This window comes from Marmota marmota, unplaced genomic scaffold, assembly GCF_001458135.2.
Source record: "Marmota marmota marmota unplaced genomic scaffold, marMar, whole genome shotgun sequence".
In the NCBI taxonomy this organism is placed as follows: domain Eukaryota; kingdom Metazoa; phylum Chordata; class Mammalia; order Rodentia; family Sciuridae; genus Marmota; species Marmota marmota.
The window spans coordinates 32,034,619-32,048,627 of record NW_026000142.1 but is presented as its reverse complement, the minus strand read 5'-3'; the positions used below and the strand labels follow the sequence as shown (position 1 = coordinate 32,048,627).

General features: G+C 35.4%; 1 non-coding gene across 1 annotated transcript; it reads left to right on the top strand.

Annotated features, from left to right (window-relative positions):
- The first annotated feature begins 12,733 nt into the window (after nucleotides 1–12,733).
- Trnaa-ugc lies at nucleotides 12,734–12,806 on the top strand. The gene has a single exon. It is a non-coding gene; the product is annotated as a tRNA-Ala (tRNA).
- The last annotated feature ends 1,203 nt before the right edge of the window (nucleotides 12,807–14,009 follow it).

Here is a 14,009-nt window from a genome sequence, read left to right as displayed (position 1 = left end):
ACTTGGGAATTAATCTAACAAAAGAGGTGAAAGACCTCTACAATGAAAATTACAGAACACTAAAAAGGAAATTGAAGAAGACTTTAGAAGATAAGATCTCCCATCTCTTGGTTAGGCAGAATTAACATTGTCAAAATTGCCATATTGGTATACTGCCAAAACTGGCATACAGATTTAATGCAATTCCTATTAATATCCTGATGACATTCCTCATAGAAATAGAAAAGGCAATCATAAAATTAATTTGGAAAAATAAGAGACCCAGAATAGTGAAAGCAATCCTTCGCAAGAAGAGTGAAGCAGGAGGCATCATAATACAAGACCTTAAAGTACTACAGAGCAATAGTAACAAAAACAGCATGTTATTGGCACTAAAACAAACATGTAGACTGATGATACAGAATAGAAGACACAGAGACAAACCCACATAAATATAGTTATCTCATACTAGACAAAGGCACCAAAAACATTTATTGGAAAAGGATAGCCTGTTCAACAAATGGTGCCAGGAAAACTTGAAGTCCATATGTAACAAAATAAAATTAAACCCCCATCTCTTACCCTGCTTAAAACTCAATTCAAAGTTGAGCAGTAGAACAGAAACCCTGTGCCTAATAGAAGAAAAACTAGGCCCAAATATTCACCATGTCAGCTTAGGAACTAACTTCCTTAACAAGACCCCTAAAGCACAAGAAGTAGAATCAGGAATCAATAAATGGTATGGATTCAAACATATTGACTTTTTGTTGTTCTTTCTGATAATAAACACTATGATGATGCTCATGGCTAACGTTACTGAACCAGACACTGTCCACAATGCATAGCATAAATAGACCATTAAATGTTCTAGAGCAATTCTGAGTATGTAACAACAATTAAACCTTCAGAGATTATGAATTATGTATTCTAAACTTTCTAACTCAAGGAAGATATATTGAGACTAATTTCACTAATATACAATAACTTCAGTTTTGAGGATTTGGTAGTATTTTGTCTAGTTCTAGATTTCTCCTTTGTAAATTTAATAATCTAGAGATTTAAAATGTATGTCTCAGCTGTAACATGAAATTTCCAAAATTCTAAAACTTGTTCTTTCAGCATAATGAAACTATTGAAAAATCACTGTATTCTCAGAAACTTTCTTCTTGGCCTATTAAACTGACCATATGCAATGATTCAGGAGGCTGAGAAAGAAGGATCACAAGTTTAGGCCAGCCTCAGCAACTGAGTGAGGCCCTCAGCAACTAAGTGAGACCCTGCCTCAGAATAAAAATAAAAAGGGCTGGGTGTAACTCTGTAGTAAAGTACTCTGAGTTCAATCTTCAATACCAAAAAAAGAAAAAAAAAAGATAATTAGTAGGACATTGTGGCTCAGACCACTAGGGAGGCAAAGCAGGAGGATTACAAGTTTGAGGACAGCCTAGGCAACATAGTGAGACTATCTCAACAAAACAGAGGAAAATAAGTGGGATGGAGCTCAGTGGTAATTGTCTACCAAGTGCAAGACTCCAGTTTCAATCCCCAGCATTGCAAAAAAATATTATTTTTATGCATTTATGAATATGACAAAATGAATACCACTATTATGTATAACTATAATGCACTAATAAAAACATTAAAAAGATAATTCTGCTTATGGTGGCCACATCACAAAATTTTCTGAAAAATCAAAAATGACAATGTATGAGATAACATTTTCTAAACATACAGTGGTATGCTCATTATCATTGCTATGATAGGGTTTCTTCAAATTTATAGGTCAAAAAATATGTTCAAACTGGGGCTGTGGCTCAGTGGTAGACAGCTCACTTAGCATGCATGAGACACTGGGTTTGATCCTCAGAACCACATAAAAATAAAATAATAAAATAAAGATGTTATGCCCACCTTTAACTAAAAAGTAAATATTAAAAAAGTTAATATTTAAGAGGAGCATGAGACCACTTATAAATTCGTAGCATAATCCAAGAATTTAAAAGTTAACTATTCTAATGATATGAATTCCAATTAAAATAGTTAAATATATTTTTTGACCAAATAAAACCCCATCTGAATATCATGTGGTTTAGTTTTGCTAAGTATTACAATCATGAGAGAGTGTAGGGGTGATAAGTTTTGAAAGGACAGGATACAAATTCTGGAGGATTTTGCATACCTGTTTAGGATATTTGTCTTTGGTCTAAGAAAAAAATGGGTACTTACTGAATGTTTTACAATTTAAAATGTCAATTTTAGAAGATTAATATTATAACTATATAATAGAAGTTAGGTGAGTACTGAAGAAAATAAGGCCAATTATAATAGTTATAGGTATGGAATGCCTGCATCAAGCTATGAATTATAACATTTAATAATTTATTTCAAACTTAACAAGAAATTAATGTCTGCAGATAAATTTAAATAAAATAGGTAAATGGAATTTATGTTTTATATTTTAATTTATTGACAATAAGTTACCCTATGTTTGTAAAGCCAGTTGTCTAGAGAAAATGACCTATTAAAAAGATCCTACTAAATTGTAAACAGATTTGCTAAGATAAGTTCTTAACTCCCACTTCAGTTAATTCATTTAATTTTGAAAAAGCACTTACATAAATTTCCATTAGTGAATAACCATGTTTTAATTAAGTACTATATATTTATCTGTTTATCAATATTTTGGAGGTATGATTAACCATAATCTAACAATCTAATACAGAATAATCCTTATTGACTTGAATTTAGCATAATGATGGCCAGCACTACCAAGAGCTATCAAACTCTAAATACAAATACATACATACATGATCATTTAGCGGCATTTTTTTTTATTATTGGTACTATACTGGTAATTATTGGTACTATTATTTGTACTATACACCCAATATAAGTGGATCACAGCAGCTGAGAATGGAGTGAATGTATAAGAACTGAAGCAGTCAGTCAGAATTTCCCTAAGGAATACCAGAATAAAAATAAGGTATTCTTAATTACATTCAGTAACAAAGAAAATGACATACGGGCAAAACCATCTTGAAAACACAGATCAAAATACAATCAAGAAAGCAGGAGACATTATAAGACCAGCAGATAAGAGTGAGCAAGCCTTTGAATTAAGCTCACAGTGACCCTGGAACAGAACACTGAGCTTTTCGTCACAGCTTTTAAGACTTAAAGATAATGTATGGTGACTTTACAGAAATTCACTTTAACTGGCTACTTCACAAGAAATCCATATTGGCTTGTTTGTCTCTTCATGAGTAATGAAATTGCATCTAAATTTAGCTGTGCCATGAAATTGAATCACACATATTAAATAATAACTGGCATCTATTGGCATGTTTAGGAAAAAGCTTGTTAATATACTCAATCTCTATTAGATGCAATATGACAGTTCATTTTACCTATTTTTAAAAGATCAGCTATTTATGCAAATCAGGAAGAGTTCAAGTATGTACTAGTTTCAATAAGAAAATTTCCATTTACCAATGATCCTTATCCTGGACAAATTCAAGTATGTTTAAAAGGCTATGACCCTAAGAAACACCAGAATGGCCTTAACTAGCAATAGGAAATAATTAGGGTGCTAATTTAAAGAAAAAAAATGTCTCTGTCTTAATAGCCGATACCTGCTGTGCTCAGACTCTCCACACTGTTGCTTCTCACTTAAACATAGAAATGACTGATGTCAGTAAAAATAGTGCTTGCTGTTTAGATGGCAGTGGATAAACTTCCAAGTTACCAGCCAAATATCAAGTATTTGCAAGATATCATTTCTGTTGCTGATTATCCAGTGTACCTTTATAGCCCTGAAATAAAAGTAAAGTTGGAAGCTCATTGGAATTGATTTAAAACAAAATTCTCGAGGTTGGTTGGAAATAGGAACCAATAATTCTTAAAGTCAAGCTGGCTGGACAGAGTTGTAGGCAAGATTACACATAGAAGGCAAAGCAAATATGGAAGCATCTTTGTGTAGTTTTTAATAGATTCAAAAGAGTTTGTGTATAACCATAGAAATGTAAAGTTGTGCTGCAATTGTGTACAATGAATCAAAATGCTTTCTGCTGTCATACATACCTAATTAAAATAAATAAATTAATTTAGAATGAACTTTAGAATATTAAGTGAAATAATGTTAGTGGGCTTAAAATATAATTATAAAATTTTAATTTGTACCATTTGTGCAGGAACAATTAAATATAGACAAACTTAAACCCAATCTAAATTAATTGTTAGTCGGGTTCAAAAGTATTCTTATATTTAGCATCTAGACTGCAGAAGGATTTTTTTTTTTGGTAGTTGTAGATAGACAGAATACCTTTATTGTATTTGCTTATTTTTTGTGGTGCTAAAGATTGAATCCAGTGCCTCACACGTGCTAGGCAAGTACTTTGCCAGTGAGCTATAGTCCCAGCCTCTTCAGAATGATTCTTGTTCTATGTCTACATAGTGTTTAAAAAACATATATGGAAAAATCATTTAGATAATGTTATCTACATAAAACCATAACATATCATTGATATATAATATGCACAAATTATATGTATAAATTAAATAACATTTATAGACATATATCTGAAGTCAAGTACCTGTGCTTTTATCCAACATAATGACAAATGACTCAGTTGATTTATTTTTTAATTGACCCATGCAGGGAACTAATCAAAGGAATAAATAGGTATTGGAATTCTAGTAACAATGCCCAACATCCCAAATTTGTTGATTACTTGCTTGCAGCAGTTTCTCTGAATTACTAGTCAGTGTAATATGTTTTTTTAAAGTGAGCATAATTAAGAAATCCCAGTTTGGGTTCTTAATTTGTTTTTAGTAGAATTGCTAGCAAGAGCAGGCCATAGGTGACTGTGAGCCTCAGGTATAATTTTGACCTTTTCCTTCTCACATATCTGACACATTATTCTCCTTTCTAGTATATGTTATTTCTCAGAATATTCTTCCTTCTTCGTGTTAAGAGATGAACAGAGAATCCAGAGAACAAGTATGTAAAGCACTGTGAGGGGAAAAATTATCTGACAAGCAGAAATCTAAATTCAATCCTGGTAATATAATTAACAAAAGCGTGTTGCCTGGTTTCCATTTCTTCATGTATAAAGTCGGGGTTAGATATCATACTCTCTGAGGTTCTTCTAGTTTTATAAATTATTATTTGAGTGAGTGAGAAAGGATAAAATAAGTCAGCAAATATTATTGAAGCAATATTTATAACAACAAAATGGCCACACTTTTTTTCATAGAAACTAATGGGTCAATTTCAAAACAACATAACTCCATTTCTATCTCCATTTCAAGAAAAAAGCAGAATATAAACTGCAAAGTTTGCTAGAATTCATGTAGAGCCTTTGAAATCCTGTCATAATGGACACTCCAATACCTGTTCAAGACACCTCATTTTACCAAGTGTTTACAAGTCACACACAGCTCTTTTCCTACTGGAAATAGCACAGTGTTTATAAATTATCACAGCAAAAATTTCATATAATGGAAGAAGTATACAGGCTAAATATTAAAAGATGGTCATAGATCACTAACGTACATATATGACGAACATACTGCCAAGTATAGGAAATTTTGTCATACTTGAAAGCTATTAAATTGGCCTGTCACAATTTTATGGTTGCTGACAGAAGATGGAAGAAAATGACTGTAATCCCAGCAGCTCTGGAGGCTGAGACAGGAGAGTTCAAAGCCAGCCTCAGCAAGGGTGAGGCTCTAAGCAACTCAGGGAGACCCTGTCTCTAAATAAAATACAAAATAGATATGGGGATGTGGCTCAGTGGTGAAGTGCCCCTGCGTTCAATTCCCAGTACAAAAGAAAAAAAAAATCAATAACAAAGGACTCTTACTCTTTGCAGTAGTAACTGGTTACAGAATATCAGCCTGGAGGCCTAAGCCCCAACCCCCACAGGCAGATTTGAAAAGAGACAGTTACCATTATATAGACTGGGTACTATTATGGAAAAAGAATCCTAATCTTAGGGAACAAATCCTATATAATGGTCTATAAGCCTGATTGACCTTTACCCTGTAAGGTAATATATTTATTTATGTACAACAATAAACAAATCTTTTTTCTACATCTTACTATCTCCATCTTCCAAGACTGTTGTTCCCTATACAAACATCCTTGGCAAGATTGTCTAGAACAAACTATCAGCTCCTCTGTTAGCAAGATGTACAGAAATCTAGAGACCTATGGTAAATTACTCCCAACAATATGTTAAATCAAGCTGTTTAAGGATGGCTAATCATCAAGGCTGCATTAGAGTAGATATGTGTTTTTTAAAGTATATTGAACCATTTATATTTTAGATATCTATCATAATTAAAATTTGGAACAGTAGTAATAAAAATAAGGCAGATAAGAGTATCATTTTGACCTGGCAACTAAGTATGTAGAGTTCATTGTACTGATGGTTATTACTTCATCAACAACTTCTGTGTTGCCAAAGCCAATGGTCAATCCTATTCTCTCCCTCTGCCTCTCAGAAACACCAGCAGTGTCAACTGCCTGCCAGTCCTATCACACTTCCTTCCCTTGATCTCCAAGACTCTACAATGCCTTGGGTTTTCCTCTTACCTTACCATTACTTTCTCTCCAGAGTTACTTGATTATACTTTACTCATATGAGGAAACTGTGAAGTTTAGCATGTCCTTAGAATTTTTAGCCCTCTTCTCCATCTGTCTTTTTTCTAGATGATCTCATTCCATCCTACAAATTAAAGTCAAATCCATATTATAATAACCCAAATTGTATCTCTGGCTAAGATTCCAGATTTCTGGGCTCCTATATCTAATTCTCTGTTCATATTTGTAGTAGGATATACTCAGAATGCAAAACTCAAAATGTCAGAAAAAGAGCCCTTGATTTCCCCCAGCCCAGTAAGATCTGTTTCTCCTCAAGAACTCATTTCAGTTAATAGCCCTGATAACGATCCAGTTGCTCTGGCCCCAAACTCAGAGGTTATGTTTAACTTTTCTTTACACATTGTTGACAACCAACCAACTTTTGGCTCATGTCAGCATTACCCCAACCTCTATCTGCCATGTCTCCTCTTTCTCTTTAACACTCTGCTTTTGTCCTGGCTCTTAACATCTCTTGTCTGCCCCACTATATTTGACTTTTTAAATGCTTTTATTTTTGCCTCTCTGTGTTTTGTTCCTATATGGCCACCCAAGTGACCATTTTAAACTGTCTTAAAATTTTCCAAGCATATAAATCTCCCACTGACTTCCATTTTTCAATTGAATAAGATCCTGGTTCTTACAGTATCCTTTAAGACTCCCATAGATTTAGTCAGTGCTCCTTCTGGGCCTTCTTTTTATGCCACTCTTCTAGATATTCCCTGAAATTCATCCATACTCTTTTATTTCCTCAAGCACATCAAACTTTTGCCTATCCTGGATCCATTCTGCTTGTTCTTCACTGGAATTTCTTTTCCCAGATTTCTGCAGGGTTGCATCTTTCTCCTCAGTTAAGTCTTAGTTTAATTTTATCTCAGATTTTTTTGGGTTTCCCACTCTTTCCAAATCAGTCACTCACTATAGCACTTTTAGTTGCATATTCTGCAGCCATTCTTCTTTGGATATGAAACCTTGACAATATTCACATGTCCTTACTACCCCAGGATATTATTGTCTGAAAATGACACCCGAGACGACCTTCACTATTTGAGTCCTGAGGATATTCAGGTATGCAGGACTAATCAATGTTCTGAAAATGATAAAAAGAAGGAAACGTGAATGCTGAGGTAAATTCTTGCATTAATCATCTAGGACTTTTCTAGTACATAACTTCATATAATGTGAGATAATTAATGTCCTTGTCCACAAAAATTTGGGGATTTCCCCACGTAACTTGAGACAGAAAGTATCTACTGTGTTTAATGTCCCATTGTCCTAATTTTTCTTGGCACTTTTCTCAAGGTGGACAAGCCCTCAACTGTTTTGTACAGCACTGTATGTACATGCAACACTCAGAGCAGGGGCACAGGCCTTCCAGGCACTCAGTGGATTTTAATTAATGAAAGAGTAGAAACAATGTCTGAAGGAGTTTATAGTGTTTTCAATATATCTTAAAACTAATTTATTATATCTCACAATTTTATAGGTCAGGAATTCAGTCAAGACGCAGCTGAGTGATTCTTCTCCCTGTTGTATTGGTGGAGATCATTTTAACACCATTCAGCTGTCAGACTGGGTCCAAAGATGGCATCACTCACAGGTTTTGGGTTTGAGAATGGATGGAAGGCAAGTTTAACTGGGTCTATTTATCAGAATGTTACACGTGGCCTTTCCAGAATTTTGGTCTTAAGGTAGTTGGATTTCTTATATGACAGCTGAGGATTCCTAGAGGGGAAACATAAAGGGGCTTGGGCAGAGGTTCCAGACTTCTTTAAGCCTACTCTCAAACTCCCATTCTATTGGTTAGGCCTGTCAGGGTCAGTAAAACAGCCTGAGCTTATGATACATCAAAAGGAATTTTTTTAAAACATCACACACCTTCACACATGGAATAAGTACAATAATCCTTTAAATACATTAATGTGATTTATTTTTTCCTCTTTCTGAGCTTTGTAATCTTTCCCCCAATCAAATGTTTTGTTTCTAGAAGATTTAGGCTGTTAGAGAAAGAAGTAACTGTTCAGATTTCAAGAATAAAAGTTGAATATACTTTTTTGAATGTATTACAAGTCAGTCACAGTCTTCTAAATTCCAGGCCATTTTGAAAAGAAAAATAATTTTCTAAACTTTTGAAACTTCCATTAGCAGACTAGGATCTCAGTCCTTCTCCCCCCATGCTCAGGTGAGCAAGAAAATAAAGAAACATCAAGGAAGAAAAATGTGTGTGTGTGTGTGTGTGTGTGTGTATGGGGAGGGAATCCATGAAATTCCATGAAAAAGTGAGATCAGTGGAGTAGAGGAAGGCGACTGAGTGGGGAAGGAGAGGGAAGAGAAAAGGGAAGAACAGAGAAATTAAGATGACCAAACTATCCTGTGTACATATGTGAATACACTACAGTGAATTTCACCTTTACATATATTAATAAAACACTAACTTAAAGAAAAAAAACTGTAAATAAAAAGAAGAAAGTTCAGAAGAGTAGAGAAAAGGAAATGAGAAGGGAAGAGAGAAGGGAAAGAAGAATTACTGGAGACTGAATTGGAGCAAATTATTTTCCATGGTTGTATAATTATCTCAAAATGTGGGTGAATGGTATGTATAATTAAAGTGAACTCATAGAAAATTATATTTAAAAAAGAGATTTTTTTCCCCCTATCTTTTGTGGGAGATTAATTAGAGAGGTAGGAAGCAGGGAGAGATGCAGAAAGATGTGGAAAGTGAAAGGAAGGTGGCATCTAGGGCAGGTGCCCCAGGGCAATGGAAGATAGGTGTGAAAGGTAGAGACTTGTCTTTGTCAATGGCAAGGCAAATACCTGGCATGAAGAGCTTCTCTAGAGGGTGTCAACAGGATGCCACAAAGGGTCAGGGTCTATGCGAGGGGAAACATAATAAGAGGAACCTTGACACAGTAGAAGTCAGCAAGGATTCAGAGAACAGTATGGATCCAGGATATTAATCCAAGATATGCTGTACCCTTTGGCCACGCATATATGTTTGTAGTCCAAACCCAAGTTTTAAACTTTAACAATACTAGTCAATTGCCTGCTCCACATTTCCATTTGGATGACAAATTAGACACTTTAAATTGGCATACTTCCCTCCGATTACATCCTTAAAGAAGAAATTTTGTTCTATTCCTTACCTTAAACCTATTCCTCTTGCCTTTTGTATCTTAGTAAATGTTCACTTTCCCCTATTGCTGAGCTCAAAGTCTTAGGCACCAGTCTTAATCCCACTCTTGGGCTAATACTCAATTTCACCAACTTCAAAACACATTCAAAATGCAGTTGCTCTCCACCCATTTATACTACTACCATTACAAACCATCTCATCTCTCTTTTTTTAAATATTTAATTTTTAGTTTTAGGTGGACACAATATCTTTATTTTATTTTTATGTGGTGCTGAGAATCAAACCCAGTGCCTCACGCATGCTAGGCAAGCATGCTACCACTTGAGCCACATCCCCAGCCCCTACCATCTCATCTCTTGCCTAGACAAGAGATTCTCCCTGATTCTAGTTGTGCCCACATTAAGTTCATTTTGTTCACATATTTGGACACATACACATCTGTCAGTGTACTTGTAAGGGACTATGCTTTGGTGCTCCCTGAATTCTACAGTAGCTTCACACTGCTGATTACTGCTTAGGAGGTCCCATTTCCTCTGATTCCTAAGTACTTCTCAGATACACTCACCAATTGTTCTCTGTCTTGGTCCCTTATCTACAGTCACATTGGCCTCCTAATTACTCCTCTACCAAGATTTGAAGGGCCTGCATCCGGGCCTAAGGACCCTACCTATGGAGACCTTTTCTTAGATGGCCTATGGCCTGCAGCCTGCTCCTTCACTTTGTTAGTTAAAATCTTCATCATCAACCGGATCTTTTATAACCAATATCAAAGATGACAAATACATACTTTTACTGTTGTCATGCAAAGACTTTTTCTTTTCAATCTTCCTTACCACTCTAACTGGCTGTGGTATGTCAATTAAAAGTTGCAAATTCTGTTACAGAAAACATAAGGCAAAATTTGGACTAGCAAAAATTATTTTAAAAATTATTTATTATTTAAGAAATATCAATAAATCACTAAGGATTTCAAAGAAAAGAGGGGTCATATCCAATGGATAAAGTCAGAAACAGCTTATTAAGGAGGCAGCATAAAGATAGGCCTTGATGAAAGCAGACAGTTTAACAGGACCTAGTCAGAACCTGAAAACCAATCAAATCCAAGCAGTGAAGAGGATCAGAAGGTAACACATGTGCCCTTCCTTCAAGGCATTGCATTTTATCATGAAGAGACAGGTTTTCATAGAAATTGAAAGGTGAGAAAAGGCAAGGTAACAGTCCTTACTAATACCACAGTACCAGTCCAGACGTACCACAGAAGGAATGTGGGAATCAAGGAGCAAGATTTTCCTTGTTTTGCAAGACTGAAATGCCTAGAATATGACAGTTCGTAAATTTTAAAAAATGTAATAATCCAATCATAGATATACCCAGGCAAAAATATAGATCTGTAGCTGCTTTGAGGCCAACATGCTGTTTCTGTTCATAGTGTGAGACATGGTGAGAAGGCAGTAGTCCACAAGTTGGGAAGAGAGCCCTTGCCAAACTCAACCATGCTGGCACCCTGATCTAACACTTCCAGCCTCCAGAACTGTGAGAAAATTAATTTCTGTTGTTTAAGTCAAGAGCAGTTTGTTTTGGTGACCCGAGTTGTCATGACAAAATGCCATAGGTTTAAACAGTATAAGGCTTCCCCACCAATGTTTCAGGAAGTTAGATGTCCAAGATCAAGTTTTTGGTTCACCTGGTTTCTCTTCCTTAATTACAGGTTCCTTCTTGCTAAGTACTCACATGGTTTTTCCTGTGTAAGACTATTCTGGTCTTGGGCTGGGGTTGTGGCTCAATGGTAAGGCACTTGCCTAACATGTGTGAGGCACTGGGTTTGATTCTCAGTTCTGCATAAGAATAAATGAATAAAATAAAGATCTATCAACAACTAAAAAAAATATTTTAAAGAAACATTCTAATCTCTATTCCTTTTCTTATAAGGATACCAATGCTTCCAGTATTATCACATGAACACCCCCTGCCTCCACCAAACACACACACACACGCACACACACACACAAATAAGGCAGTTCTGAGGATTTTAGGGTTCCTGAGTGGAATTTCTGCTTCAGTCCTGCCCTCCTACAGCATTCAGGGACAAGATCTAGCATACTAACCAGACTGTGGCACTCCTCCATAGCAGCTAAGAAACAGTTCAGCTGATCCTGCAAACTAGGCTTTTCATGATCTGGTCCCAATGTTGCTCTTTTGTTTCATTTTCTACTATCACCACAAACAGCCTACTCTGTAGCCTAAGGGAGCTATGTCAATTTTCCCATGTGGCCCTGCCGTCTCCCAGCTTTAAACTTTACGTGAGAAACGCCTTCTCTTTTCCAAGCTTAATCATCCATTTCACAAATACCTACTCACTCTTCAAGTCCTGAGTAAACTTTAACCTTTTTTGCTAACCACAAAATCATTCCATTTTCCGTGCTCCTGTGGCATCTTGAACATTTATCCATTATGTATAATCAACTACCATATCCATTGCATATGCTTCCTATACTAAACTTATTTCAGAGCTTCAAAAGGGCATACATTATTCACTTAGCTTGGAAAGCTTTTTTTCCTCTCTCCTGGTATTTCTCTGTTTTACAAGTCTAACTCCTATTAATCAATCAGTCCTTGGCCTAAAATTCTTCTTAAAAGCCTTCCCAATCTCCTACATTAGCTAGTCTCCCTGTAAACACCCCTCAGAGCATTCAGAACATTTATTTATTTACTATTTACCTCTTATATATTTATTTACTATTTACCTCTTTCTATAATGTGGCTCATCCAAATTGAGACGTGCAGTAACTATTAAAATATACACAGGATTTTGAAAACATTTCCAAAAATCACTTTAAAGGATAACAATAATGAATTTCTTATGAATTACATGTAGAGATGATAACATCATGGATATATTGAGATAAGTATATTATTAAAGGTGATTTAATTTTTTCTGTTTAATCCTTTTTTGGCATTAGAAAGTTATATTTTTGGGGGCTGGGGATATAGCTCAGTTGGTAGAGTGCTTGCCTTGCATGCACAAGGCCCTGGGTTCAATCCCCAGCACCACCACCACCCCCCAAAAAATAAGTTATAATTTTTATAGTGCCATACATACAGATATGACTGCCCTAGATTGTGATCTTCAGGAGTAAAGAGAACATATTTTAATTCTCTTGCTATCATTTTATAACCTCAGAAATATGTGTTGGACAAATAAATTAATAAATGGCAAATAATTAATAGGAAAAAAACTGCATCATTCAGTTAGCAACAAGGCATTTTCACATGTTGTATGTTATTAATTCATAAAGCAATTTCAGATATATCATAAAAATACTCTCTTTCTGTGCTTATAAAGTAAAAGAAATTGGGAGTGGGGGGGAGACAGCCTGAAAACCTTACAATGGTAAAATTCTGACTCTAAAAATATATGTATATTCTGACTCTGCTTTAATAAATTTTTCTGATTTTTCATTTGAATCTATGTTTGGGGGGCAATGTGCCTGTCATAGGCAGATGCTTCTGTTCTCTAAGACTAGAGACATAGGAATCAGTAGGTGGTAGTACAGATGGCAAAGAGAGGGTGGGGTGACATTTCAAACTGTGGGCGGGACTAATGCAAATTTGGCAGCCCAAATGGAATTTCTGTGGGCCTAACAATTTTTTGCAAGGCTTCTTACTTCCCTAGCAATCTTCAACTACCCACTCCCAACCCCCAACATATATGCATGTGTGTGTGTGTGTGTGTGTGTGTGTGTGTAGAGACAGAGAGAGTACATATATGAAGAGAGAAAGAGTTGAGAAGAGTTTCTTCTTCAGAAATCTTGTATATTGTAATTATCAAAGATTATAAGAGTCCCTCTCAAAATTTTGCATATGGAACCAAACTTACTTTCTTTTCCTTATAGATATTTCTATTTTTTACTTATTTATTTTTATTGGTTCTTTTCAGCTGGACACGACAGTAAAATCCATTTGGATGTGATTATAAAAGCATGGAATGTATCTTGTTCTAATCCAGACCCCAGTGCCTCTCCTCACCTTTCCCTCCCTCTACCCCCTGCTCCCTTCCCTATATTGATTTTTCTGCCATTTTCCCATAGTTATTTTTTTAAATTAACTTCTCATGGATGTATATAACGTTGAAATTCACTGTGGTGTATTCATATGTATAGACAGGCAAGTTCTGTCATATTCATTCCACTGTTCTTATTTTATTTATTTATTTATTTATTTATTTTCTTATTTTCCCATCCCCTCTCTTTGTCTACT